The sequence below is a fragment of the Chanos chanos genome, chromosome 15 (assembly GCF_902362185.1).
Source record: "Chanos chanos chromosome 15, fChaCha1.1, whole genome shotgun sequence".
Classification (NCBI taxonomy): domain Eukaryota; kingdom Metazoa; phylum Chordata; class Actinopteri; order Gonorynchiformes; family Chanidae; genus Chanos; species Chanos chanos.
Genome location: NC_044509.1, coordinates 18,918,544 through 18,931,879, shown reverse-complemented (window position 1 = coordinate 18,931,879; position 13,336 = coordinate 18,918,544). Strand labels below are relative to the sequence as shown.

Sequence of the window (13,336 nt, the reverse complement as noted above, 5' to 3'; positions counted from 1 at the left end):
AGTCATACCAGAAAAAGTGAACCAATACAATGAAGAAAAAAAGAAAAGACACAAGTAAACACAACACGACCTGCGCAAACGTTGCGCAGACCGGACAATAATGAATAAACAGAATACACTGCGCTGAGAGACTGACCGTCTAACAGCGCGAGCAATATTCCAGAGTTGGTATAAACCACTAACTCTGCCGAAACATAAGCGAAGGAATAATAGAAACAAAAACGGAAACCAAACAGACCAGAGAGACAAAAGAGAAACAAAAGGAGACGAAACAGCAGCTTCGACCAAGATGTGGCACACCAATACCAATTCCCCTTTGCAGGTTGAATGCTACCTGTCAGAACAAAATGAAATTACAAAAAGAAAAATAAACCTTATATTTGAAAGTAACAGTACTGTACTCTGTGCATATGTACCCACAGTATGGCAATCGCCCATCAAAGACAGATAACCCAAGGCCGTGCTACGGCGAGGCAGGAGAAGCTACAAACAAAAGCGATTGTGCTACTACCACGCCAAACATAACTGGTAAAATACAGCACTAAAGCTGGGAGTTTGCCTACCTGAGGGTCAGTTGCAAAGGAACATACTGAAAGTCACACTGGCAATAACTACAAAAAAAACAAGCTTTCGAATAATGAAGGAACGGTGGCAGAAGGGACAGATATGCAGAGAGCAAACCTTCAGGTAGCGTTTATCTGGGCTATTTATGCACAAGAGCTTGTCAATTAGGCTAATTGGTTACTAGCAAACTGAACAATGGCTACACAAAAAGGGGAGGTGACGCTACCCGGCTGCACATGCAATACATGGGTGTACATGTCTTGCAAATTGAGTGCATGCCGTGCACTAAAAAATATAGGCTTGTGGTAGTTAAATTGTTTGCTATTCATCCGTCTCTGACATTATCGTGTTAGTATTCGTCAACAAATAATGGTAATATATTTTGTCAGTTTTTATTTTCAAAGATGCATTTTTATTTAGTTATCGTCCCGTTTCCGTTGTTGAAAAAGTTTGTTGATAAACACGTCTAGTCACAGTTTTCATAAACGAAATTAACACTGCTTCATCTACAGTTATGCTCTCACCAGTTGTGTAAGAAGCATTACTCTGTTTTTCACAAATTTATCGAAAATCTCGGATATCATAGCAAATTTATCTGTCACAAAGTGGGCAGCCCCTGTGTTCTTGTCATTACAGCACAGATAGGTGCATGATATCTCGAAATTTCTGCCGAGACGTCTTTGAAAATGGGATTTCCCGAGTCAGCAGACCAGTACTCATCCAGGTTCATGCTTTTACCGCCTGTAATACCTCTCAAATAGAGGAGACCCACAAATGCCTTTAGTTCATCAGCTGTCAGTTTGAATTTATCAGCATTATTTCGGTCAGCTTCCGCTTGAGTGTATTTTTGGATCTTTTACCACATTTCTGTGTCAATCAAACACAGTAAACTGCTCAGTGGACTTGTAATATTGTCCTTGGCATAACATGTGGGCCATGGGGTTGATTGAATTCACTCTCATCATCTCCATCCGACACCCAGATCCAGCGCTTGCTGTGGGGTATATCACGCGCTCTGAATCGTTGTACATGATGCACCATGCAACTGCTGTTGTGAATACAATGATCATAACAGCTCCCCCCATGCGGTCGTCTCCTTTTATCACCTGCCAATTGCCCTCAAACGGTGTTATTATATTGAATGAATTGCCATTTGCAAAATTCCTGCAAATTATCTATGTCATGTAACAATTAGTTACGACCATGTACATGGAACAAAAATCCATTTATTATACGTTTATCTGCTTTGTAAAACATTTGCATTTCAACATTGTAAATTATTGTTACAGCTCTAAAATGAAGTCATGTCATGACATGAGAATTGAGCTTACCATAGTCTACGCACAAACAATCAGGAGGGCAGCCTAAAGGTTAGAGGACCGGGCTCATGAACAGAGGGTTGCCGGTTTGATTCCCAGGACCAACATCCTGGTGTGTGGGATGGGTTAAATGCAAAGGACAAGTTCAGTGTGTGTGATCACAGAGATTCACACTTTTACACAATGAATAGTTACGCACATGGACGTGAAACAAAAATGTGTATATTAATTATCCACTTTTCAAAACATGCTTGTACTGTACCATTGTAAATTGTTGTTTGTTGCAGTAAAATAATGGCATGTCATTACAACTGAGCTTGACATAGTCACCATCAAGGTCATATGGTGATTAGTTATGCACAGTCCAAGAAGTGCCAAAATTGTAGTCAATAGTTGTGCCAGTGTAGGCCTACATAAAACGAAAATGCGCTTCATAGTTATAAAATTGTTTTTGTTGTCATTTTGCACATTATGGTGTGTAAACATATATATTTATATATCTACATATAAAAAAATGTGTGTGTGTGCGTCCACTATACATATGTAATAAAGCGTCTGCCAAATGCTAAATTGTAAATATGTATGTATGTAAAATCTCGATGTCTCAGAAACGCTATTGTGAGTAATAACAGCCCTGCCCATGCTGTCATCTCCATTGCCAGATCACACTAGATCATTCTGTGTGAAAACAACCTCTTGTCGTCTTTGATTGTAATAGCGACCCTGCTTATTTTGGGCTCTGGCCACATTTGCTCTGACCTGCTCCATCATCTTCTGATGCCGTTCAAGCAGTGAATATGAGCAATGACTCGGTGTCAAGATGTCAAGAGGTGAAGGCTCTTTACTGATAAGGCATTCTAAAGTACCTCTCAGTTTCCTCCTGACAGCAGCCTTGGCTAGGGTGAAACCAGTTGATTCTTCCCACGCTTTATTAATGCAGAACCTTAACTCTGGCAGCCACCTGTCCCAGTTCTCATTCTTGTCCCCCACGAATGAAGCAATCATTGTCTTAAGAGTGTGACTGATTCGTTTGGTGAGATTTGTTTAGGGGTGGTATGCTGTTGTCAGCCTCTGGACTACACTCCACTGTAAGCAGATCTGGCACAGGAGACTGGCAGTAAATTGACTACCCCTATCCGAGACGAGGTATGCTGGGGTTCCCCATCTTGTGAAAATCTCATCTGTTAGGAGGGAAGCACCTCTTTCAATATGGCCTGCACTTCTGAATCATCCTTTTGGGCAGTATACACATCTGACCAGTCAACTGGTAATGATTTCTTGTATTCTTTAGTCACCTGGCTGACACAGATTAGGCTGGTCTCAGGTCTTCCCACAGGACTTCCTGATAGGGCGTGTGGGACCATGTTGCATTGCCCTTTCCTGTATGTAACGAAAAAGTCAAACTCCTGCAGTCTGATCGTCCACCTCACTATTCTGGAGTTGGGCTCAGGATGGTTGAACACCCATGCCAGATCTGAGTGATCTGTGACTACTTCAAACTTCCTGCCTTCCAAGAAAGGCTTCCACTTTTCCACTGCCCAAACTACTGCTAGGCATTCTCGCTCAGAGTAGTTTTTCTCAGCATTATTGAGCAGCCTAGATGCAAAAGCATCAACACCCTCTTTGCCATCAGCTTCTTGGGTAAGCACTGCCCCCAAACCAATGTCACTGGCATCTGTATGGACTTTGAACAGAAGGTGGACATTGGGGCTAAGAAGAACAGGAGCTTTGGAGAGTGCCCCCTTCAGACTCTCAAAGGCCTTCTGGCACTCTCCTGTCCAAACCCACGGAGCCCCTTTCCCCTTCAAAGCATTTAGTGGGGCAGAACCTTCAGCAAATACCGGGATAAAGCGATGGTACCACCCAAAAGGACCTGCTGTGAAGTCTAGGGGCAACTTAGGGCCATCCACTGCCACACTTGGGAGAGACTGTTAATCAGCCATTATCTAACACCAATTAGGAAAACAAAGCACTTAAGAAAAGTTTGTGAATATGGGGAGACAAAAATCATTTCATCTGGTAAATGCTTTAGTGATCTTGTTTTGGTAAAACAATAGAAAATCTATAAAAAAAAAAAAAAAAAACCACACACATCATCAAACACATGTAGAAAGTAAATAATACAAAGACTGATCCACAAAACATTCCCTCACATCACATGTATGGCCGGGCACTTGGACATGCTATTATGCTATTACTTGGAGATCCATATCCAAGGAATGACGGAGCTCTGAGAACATCGCGAGACAGCGGGTGAGACTGAACATGGCAGCGACCCTCTTCTAAACTCCTAGCAATCTGAAACACTGCAGCCAAACTTCAACCCCGGTTATTCTCATTACTCCATTGCCAACACTGAATCGTCCAACTCTTCAACCTTGGAAAACCTGTTCACATTCATCGACGATTACTTCTACAACCTGTCCATAATGGCAACGAAACCCAGCAAAAAACAACCGAGACGAGACTGGTCTACCGAGACGGAGGAAGAAACAACCACAATCGAGGTCAGTGTACTCCAATACATCAACAATAGACTCTCAATATTGGAATTATTACACGCAGACATCAAAGAGCTGAAATCCAGTCTCGAGTTTTCTCTATTACAAATTGAAACGCTACAAAAAGAAAACAACGAACTAAAAAGAACCGTCAAATTTCTAGACACTCAAATTACTAACCTTGTGAACGAAAACAAAGCAATGAAAGACAGTCTTGGATCTCCAGTGCCGCAGCATGCGCGACAATCTGATTTTTTCCGGACTTCCAGAACGAACACCAGACAATCCAGAAGCCACCATCAAACAATTCATGCAGTCAGCCCTTAAACTACCACCAGACACAGTGAACAACATAACGTTTCACAGAGTTCACCGCCTTGGCGCAAAAAACACCAGCAATGAAAGACCAAGAGCCATCGTCGCAAAATTCGAACATTACAAACAAAAAGAACTCGTTAAAAGCAAAGGAAAGGAACTGAAAGGGACAAGTTATGGCCTCAACGACCAATTCCCCAGAGAAATACAAGAAAGAAGAAAAAAACTTCTCCCGATCTTGAAGCAATTTCGGGAGAAGGGAAGACGAGCGACTTTATCTGTGGACAAGCTGTACATCGATGGGCAACTCTACCAAGATCGCAACATCACCACTTGGCTTTAGTCATCCAAATACATAGGCTAACAGTCCATATGTCAGCACCAAAATAGCACTAAAACTTACTTTAGTGCTGTCTACTAAAAAAAAAAAAAAAAAAATGTTACAGTCACTGTTGACCCTACAGTCACTATTTGTCTGTCTCTGTCTCTCTTTTTCTCTTTGTCTAACTCTCTCTTTTTCTCTGATTTTCTTAGATACTCCTCATATGCATATTATTTGTGTTTGTCTCTTGTCTGTCCATGTCTGTCTGTCACAGCTAGCCTGGAAAGCGTGGGAGAAAGGGAACATTTCTACTTTTACTATTTTTTATATATCATCTCAAAATATAATTAAAACACACCGCAAACTAATGTTGATACACCATACATTCAGCACATATTTTTACATTCATACCCACTACATAACACTCACAAATTCCCACTCTCATTGCATTGCTGTAAAATTGATCCTTACACATGTCAATGATTTCACTCAAATTCGTAACGTGGAACATCCGTGGGGTTAGTTCGCAAGCAAAGAAAACTAAAATTATAAACCATCTGATTAAATTACAAGCAGACATATGCCTTTTACAAGAAACTCACATAACAGAATCTGAAGATCAGAAATTGAAAACTCTAGAATTTACCCAAGTATACTCATCAACTTACAACTCCAAGAAAAGAGGCGTCTCAATTTTAATAAACAAAAAAGTTCAATTAATCCATGATACCACTGTCACTGAACCTGAAGGACGATATGTTATCATCAGCGCCACCATTAACAACAACTACACTATTGCTAATATATATGGACCCAACACTGATCACCCTGCTTTCTTCCACACATTTTTCGACTCACTGTCTAACTTATCAGATTCCACAGTCATAATTGGAGGTGACTTTAATACGGTTATTAATCCCACTTTGGACAGATCTTCTACAACAGCTAATTCCAGAAACTGGCACTCCACTGAAATATTAGAACAATACATGAATGACTTTGGTCTTGGCGATAGTTGGCGACTGAAAAACCCATCACTCAAAGAATACTCACATTTTTCCCCACCCCATCAGTCTTTCTCTCGTATTGACTTTTTTCTCACCAGTAAATCGATTATATCCGATATAGCAGATCCCAAAATTCATCCCATCATAATCAGCGATCATGCTCCTGTATCATTTAATCTAATCACCAAACAAGTCAAACAACCTATATCCAGATGGAGATTTAACACTTCCTTGCTTAAAGATCCTGACTTTAATACATTTTTCATAAAAGAGTGGGCATCCTTCATGGAAACTAATGACTCTCTGGAAATCTCATCTACCCTACTTTGGGAAACAGCAAAAGCAGTACTGAGAGGGAGAATTATATCATACTCATCATACAAGAAAAAAAAGGAACAAGAACATGAAAATATTCTTGAGCAAAAAATTAAAGCACTGACTGACACATGCTAAAAACCCCACAGAGCGAATTCAAAGAAACTAAATCGCAGCTCAACCATATCATAAACAAAAAAACCCAATTCCTGATACAAAGACTCAGACATGATCATTTTGAAAATAATAACAAATCAGGAAAATATCTGGTAAATCAACTCAAATGAAATAAAGAAAAATCATTTATACCAGCTATAAAGAATTCCATAGGAAACTCTATGCAGTCACCCCAAGACATAAATGACACATTCAGAGAATTCTACAACAAATTATATACACCTGACAAAGAACCCAATTTAATAGATATTAACACCTTCCTCAGTAATATAGAACTTCCCCGACTTAATAAGGAACAAGCAGATGAACTGGACACACCAATAACACCTAATGAACTCCACAAAGCAGTTAATAAGATGCCAAACAATAAAGCTCCAGGACCTGATGGCTTTCCTGCCGAATTTTATAAACATTTGTGGAATACAATCTCACCACTGTTGCACAGAATGGTACTCAATATTAAACAAAACTCAGCAATCCCACCTCACATGAACACTGCCCTCATCTCAGTACTACTTAAACCTGAAAAAGACCCAACTCTCTGTTCCAGCTACCGCCCCCTATCGCTCATCAACCAAATATCAAAATCATCAGCAAAGCACAAGCCACCCAAATTAAAACTGTAATCCCATCATTAATCCATTCAGATCAAACTGGCTTCATTAAAGGAAGACACTCTTCAAACAACATGCGCAGATTACTTAATCTAATTAATGTATCAAAACAAAACAAATTGAAGACAATAATAGTATCATTAGACGCAGAGAAAGCTTTTGATAGAGTAAACTGGAAATTCTTACTTGCAACACTACACAGACTTGGTTTCGGAGAGTCATTCCTCCAGTGGATAAGAATTCTGTACAGTTCACCAATGGCCACAGTTGCTACTAATGGGTTAACATCACAGAGCTTCACACTGCACAGGGGAACCAGACAAGGATGCCCACTCTCTCCATCACTTTTTGCCTTATTCATCGCACCTCTCGCTGCTGCAATACGTCAAAACAACAACATTAAACGAATCCAAAACCTCCACACTCACCACAAGATTAGCCTTCATGCAGATGATGTATTGCTTTATTTACAAGAACCATCTAACTCTCTACAAGAAGCCATCAAGGTTATTAACTCATTCTCCGAGCTCTCAGATTACGCTATAAATTGGACCAAATCAATAATTCTACCTGTATGTGGTGATTATTGGAATACTGCAGCTCAAAACCCACCTCTTCCCATCTCTACTAGAAACATTAAGTATCTGGGCATGAACATCTCCACCAGACTGTCAGAGTTGTTCCACCTGAACTTCACCCCATTAATAAATACAGTAGAAGACAACTTAAACCGCTGGATAAATTTACCTCTCTCATTAATTGGCAGAATAGCAACTGTAAAAATGATCATATTACCAAAAATCAATTACCTTTTCAAAATGATTCCAACCCAGCCAACCACTAAATGGTTCAACTCATTAAACTCCATAACAAGCAAATTCTACTGGAAAAATAAAACACTGCGAATCAAACTGGCCACATTACAGAAACACGAAACTCAAGGAGGATGAGAATCGTCTGACTGAACGAATCCTTGAAACACACAGCAAGAACAGTTTTTGTTTAGATGTCGTTCTTTGTGCTGTATTACAGAGAAAGATTTAAGTCGGCATCTCTTTTGACTTTTGTCATACTAAACACGCGTCCTGTCTCTCTATAGACCAGCAACATGTTCTACATTGTGGTTATGATGGCAATAGTGCTGCTGAGTTTTGGAGTGTCTCGTAAGTCAATTCTGTCACCCAATGAGGAGCCATCCTGGAGTCTGGCCAAAGATGTAGTCTTCCAGCCTTACTGGATGATCTTTGGAGAAGTTTATGCTGGACAGATTGACGGTAAACACGATTTGTCGGAAACACCGTGGGGCTCCTGAGCAAGAGAGAGACTCTGGCCTGAAGTTGTTTTTGGCTCCTGAGGACCTAAAGAAGCTTCATGAGTTTGAGGAGAAATGTGTGGCTGGATATTTTCAGGAGAAAAATGAAAGTCAACTCAACACTCAAATCAAACCAGATCCGCTCCACAGCTCAGAGGGCAGAGGAGATGACTGATGTGGTTGCTGAAGTGATGGAGAAGGTCCACTTCATCCAGGACAGTTTACAGACTGGATAGTAAGCTGGGTCAGTTACAGGACCTTTCTGCATTAACAGTGGACACTCTCACCCTCTTTGCAGCTTCTGACAACCGGCAACAGGAGGCAGCTCTTCTGGGCAGGAGCCAGCCAATCACAGGCTTCCATTCTCAGCTTTCTCACAGCTTGAGCCTATCGGTGGGTAGAGCCGCCGGTGTAGGTGATGCTTTTCTGCCTCCAAAGGCCTACCAAAGCACTCCACCAACTCTTCTCTGTGGTCATGCTCAATGGAGACAGCAGCGTTCCTTGGAATTGCCACCAAGTGAAAACAGTGGTGTCTGTGATGGCGGGGCCAGGTGGATTGTGGGTAACCCAGATGATCATGATAAAACTGTACGGTGGATGCTCCATCGCAGAGCTTCAAGTGCAGATAAACGGTTTACCCATGGTTCCTTACTTCATCTTAGAGTGGCTAGGTGGTGTTAGGAAACCCCATCTGAATCATATTCACCATCACCTCTTGGTTCACCACTGATGCCCCGGGGCAGTGATGTGTCTGAGCTCTACCAGTCAAAACAGTCACTTCATGACGCTCATTTGCATACCAGCTGTGAAGATTCACTGGAGAATGAGGAAGAGGAAGATGAAGAGGACATGCTGAGCACCTCCAGAACCTCCAGTCACCTTTTCCTCCTTCATGAAATCCAAAAAGAGAAAGAGCGTATGATGGGTTGTGTAAACCCAGCTTTCTCCAGAGACAATGATAGTCAACTGGCGAAACCAGAACATCCACATGTTGACAGAAAACTGGCACACTTCTGCCGAAAAAGTAAACTTCAACACTGTCGCTCACTCTCTGCCAGTGTGGAAACCATGGCTATGCCAGGCACCACTCCATATTCCAGTCTGCCCAGTCCTGACAGCTCCAAACCTAATCAAGTCTCCCCAGATTGTAGTTCGCCCCCTGTCAGGACTCAGGAAGAAAGAGAATGTCAGTCCCCTGACAATGCGACGTTAGGAAAAAAGAGGCGGTTTTACAACAAGAAGATAGTGAAAATCCAAGAAGGAGATGCATACAATTATAGAGAGGTGGACAGGTGCAACCCTGTCTCAGAAACCTGTAAAAGGAGAAAGAGAAAAGCACAGGATGATCACAAAGCACAATGACCGAAAATTTCGAACGTCCATCAGTCTTACTCAATTAAATTTTGATCAAGCAGATTTGATGCGGAAAATAGCCTTTCCTTTCCAGGTAAGAATACATGAAGAGAAGTTTGAGAATGACAATGATTCCAAACTGACAGCAGCACAATGACAACATGGAATGTGACTGGTTGATCTACAGAACACCAGAAGTCCAAGTCAGTAAGTTTGGAGCAGTTGGGCGAAGTCCATCAGTCGCAGATCATCGGTGCAAAGTGGAATAGCATTAGAAGTGAGAGGTTCAGCATTTCAGTCAACTGAGGATTTACACCCACACTATTCAGCAATGGAACGGAACAACCTGATGAGGCTGGCGCACACAATACCATTCACTCCTGTCTCTTTACTGGGTGGTGAGGTGGTCACCATATACACTCTAGAGGAAACACAAGTGGAAGGGCCCCATAACTGGGCAACCAGTGAGTTGTCATGGTCACAGCACTCCCATGACGGCATTCTGGATGGAGGGCTTCGCAGGGCCAGAAGAGTGGCCTGTGCTTGGGCAGAGGGGGATATACTAAAACCTGGATCTGTCTACATCATCAAATCCTTCCGCCCAGAAGTGGTCCAGGCATGGCAAAGGGTCTTCCCTAGCAGCACCTCACTCCAGCTCTGCTTACGGGAAATCCAGCAGCAGAGGGCAGCGCAGAAACTTGCACATATTTTTAATCAGATGAAACCCAGCAATGTTCCCCACTCTCCCAGGTTTTTGGACATGTCATTGCTTCACTCCACTGACCAGTGGCTGACCATTGAAAGGAACATGACTGGAGACTTCAGAAAATACAACAACAACACAGGAGAGGAGATATTGCCCTCTTGTGGTCTGGAAGAGACAATGTTAGCGTTCTCTCACTGGACCTATGAGTACACTTGCCATGAGATACTAGTGCTGGATCTCCAAGGGGTGGGAACGGACCTCACAGATCCATCTGTCTTCGGTGTAAATGATGAGAGCTCACCTGATGAAGTGATGTTTGGACCAGTTAACTTGGGAGATGATGCAATCCAAAGTTTTGTTCTCAAACATACCTGCAACTCCTGCTGTGAGAAACTAGGTCTATCAGATTTGAGGAGGGGCCGCACGCTAAGGAAAATGCAACACAGCTGTGAGGAGGAACACAGCAGGATAACAACTGAGACATGATTTCTGACATCCTAAATGTACTACACCGTTTGTATGTGGGGTCTTAGGAGTACTGAAAAATGAAGCAACTCAGGGACAATGTTGGGATTTCACAGACGAGACACTAACACAGTCACTAGTCAGACTGTTTGGGGTCTGTCAGAGGTGGTGTTGCTGTTGTTGGTTCTTTTCAGGATTCCTGTTTTGTTTATAGTTGAAACGAGTTTGTCCTTGACGACCTAGACCCAGACCTGCCCGTGGACCTGCCTGTGCAGTTTTACTTGTGACAGTGAATGTATTATAAAGCTAAATTGAAGCAAACTGAAACAGTGGACTCTTGCTTCTGGTTTCAAAAAATGTCGGGCTTCATCGAAAAGAAGCGAACAGAATTTGTAACTCAAATTGCGATTGCAGTACATTGAGAGTCTTAGAGTGTTTTCCCCGCTGTTATGTTCCAGGGCTTCAAAGGAGGTTTTCAGTATTCCCCCTGTGTCACTGTTCTCCCCTGCTTCACTGAGTCCTCCCATCTCAGGTCTAAAACCACAGTGCTCTGCTAACTGTACAGTATACTAAGTTGACCATGTGGGAATGGTGAGAGAGAGTCATGTAAAAATGTATAAAGTTTTTTTTTTTTTTTTTTTTGAATATGATGAATAAATTATGACTATTCAAAAAAAAAAAAAAAAAAAAAAAAAAAAAAAAAAAAAAAAAAAAAGGAGATGCTATTCTCTAAATGGTGCATTGAAACGCGTTGGCAGGCATTCCATAAACTGAATTCTGTTTCCTAATTGGTAGGGTCAGAACTCAGTTGACCAGGAGCCAGGCTTGAGAGTGAAACTCGACCTTGGATTGACAGAGTAGTGTGGAGCCACTGCCATCGTCACCATCGCCAGCTCCTGTCCAGAGTGTGTGGAAGCAAAGCGGGCACTTCCTGGGGTTTAAGGGACTGAATTCCTGTCAGCATGGATGCCCAGCTGCAAAGACAGCAACCGATGGTTCCAGTTTATCAGCCGCAGAAACCGCTGCAGCCAGATATACACTACAATAACCTAGCCAGTTTTGTCATTGAGAAGAAGGTTGGGAAAGGCCAGTTTAGCAAGGTGTACAGGGCCAGATACTTGATAGACAACACTCCAGTAGTTTGGAAAAAGTTCCAGATATTCGACTTGATGGATGCCAAAGCACGACAAGACTGCATCCAAGAAATAGATCTCCTGAAGCAGTTTAATCATTCCAACGTAGTTAAATATCACGCATCATTCATCGAAGAGAATGAACTGATTATAGTTCTGGAACTAGTGGATGCTGGAGATCTCTCACGTATGATAAAGCGTTTCAAGGAACAGAGGAGACTCATCCCCGAGAAGACAGTCTTGAAGTACTTCATTCAGCTGTGCAGTGAACTGGAGCACATGTATTCCCGATGCATCATGCACAGATATATAAAACTGGCCAATGTGTTCATCACTGCGACAGGGACAGTGAAACTTGGTGACTTGGGTCTGGATCACTTCTTAAGCTCCAAAACTACCGTGGCAGGTTTGGAACTCAGTTGACCAGGGCCCAGGTTTGATGTACCACTACACACATATGTGTTTCAATATGCTGTTGCAGAATTTGTGATGAATATGTTAAGGTGGTAGCAGCTGCCTTTGATAGATATTTAGTGGTGCCCTCAAGTGTCACCATTCATAAAATGACAGTATGTAGTCAGGCTGATCATGAAGAGTACTTACTGTCGTAATTTCACTATATACACTGACAGAGTACTGATATATAAACTGATCTGAGGTCATTGTAATTATTTCATCAACCTAGGTGTACATTATATTTGTGTTTGTAGCGCAGGCTGTTATTGAAACGGTAAGTTTCAAATTTGTCCAGTAAAATAAATTCTTTCCTGACACAGGATGGATAAGGAAAAATCCTAGCGGGAACCCTGATTGATTATATATACATATAACCTTGATATACATATAAAAATAATATATATATATATATATATATATATATATATATATATATATATATATATATATATATATAAAGACAGAAAACTAGTACGAGTGAACCCTTGAGACATCTGCTGAGAGAAAAGAGAATCGTAGCCTTGAATGGCAGGAAACAACGTGACCGAACATGAGGCTGGCAGCGGTTTCACACAAATAGGAGCAAAATTGGTTCATGCTGAAAAATTGGTTCATGCTTTCATTACTGCTGAAAAACTGGTTCATGCTTTCATTACCTCTAGGTTAGACTATTGTAATGCCTTACTGTCTGGATGTTCTAATAGGTATATAAATAAGCTACAGTTAGTTCAGAATGCAGCAGCCAGAGTTCTTACTAGAACCAAAAGATATGATCAC

General features: G+C 41.6%; 2 pseudogenes; both read left to right on the top strand.

The window, feature by feature from the left end:
• Positions 1-8,390: 8,390 nt before the first annotated feature.
• Positions 8,391-10,991, top strand: LOC115828358 (transient receptor potential cation channel subfamily M member 6-like; annotated as a pseudogene).
• Positions 10,992-11,932: 941 nt separating this feature from the next.
• Positions 11,933-12,526, top strand: LOC115828357 (serine/threonine-protein kinase Nek7 pseudogene; annotated as a pseudogene).
• The last annotated feature ends 810 nt before the right edge of the window (positions 12,527-13,336 follow it).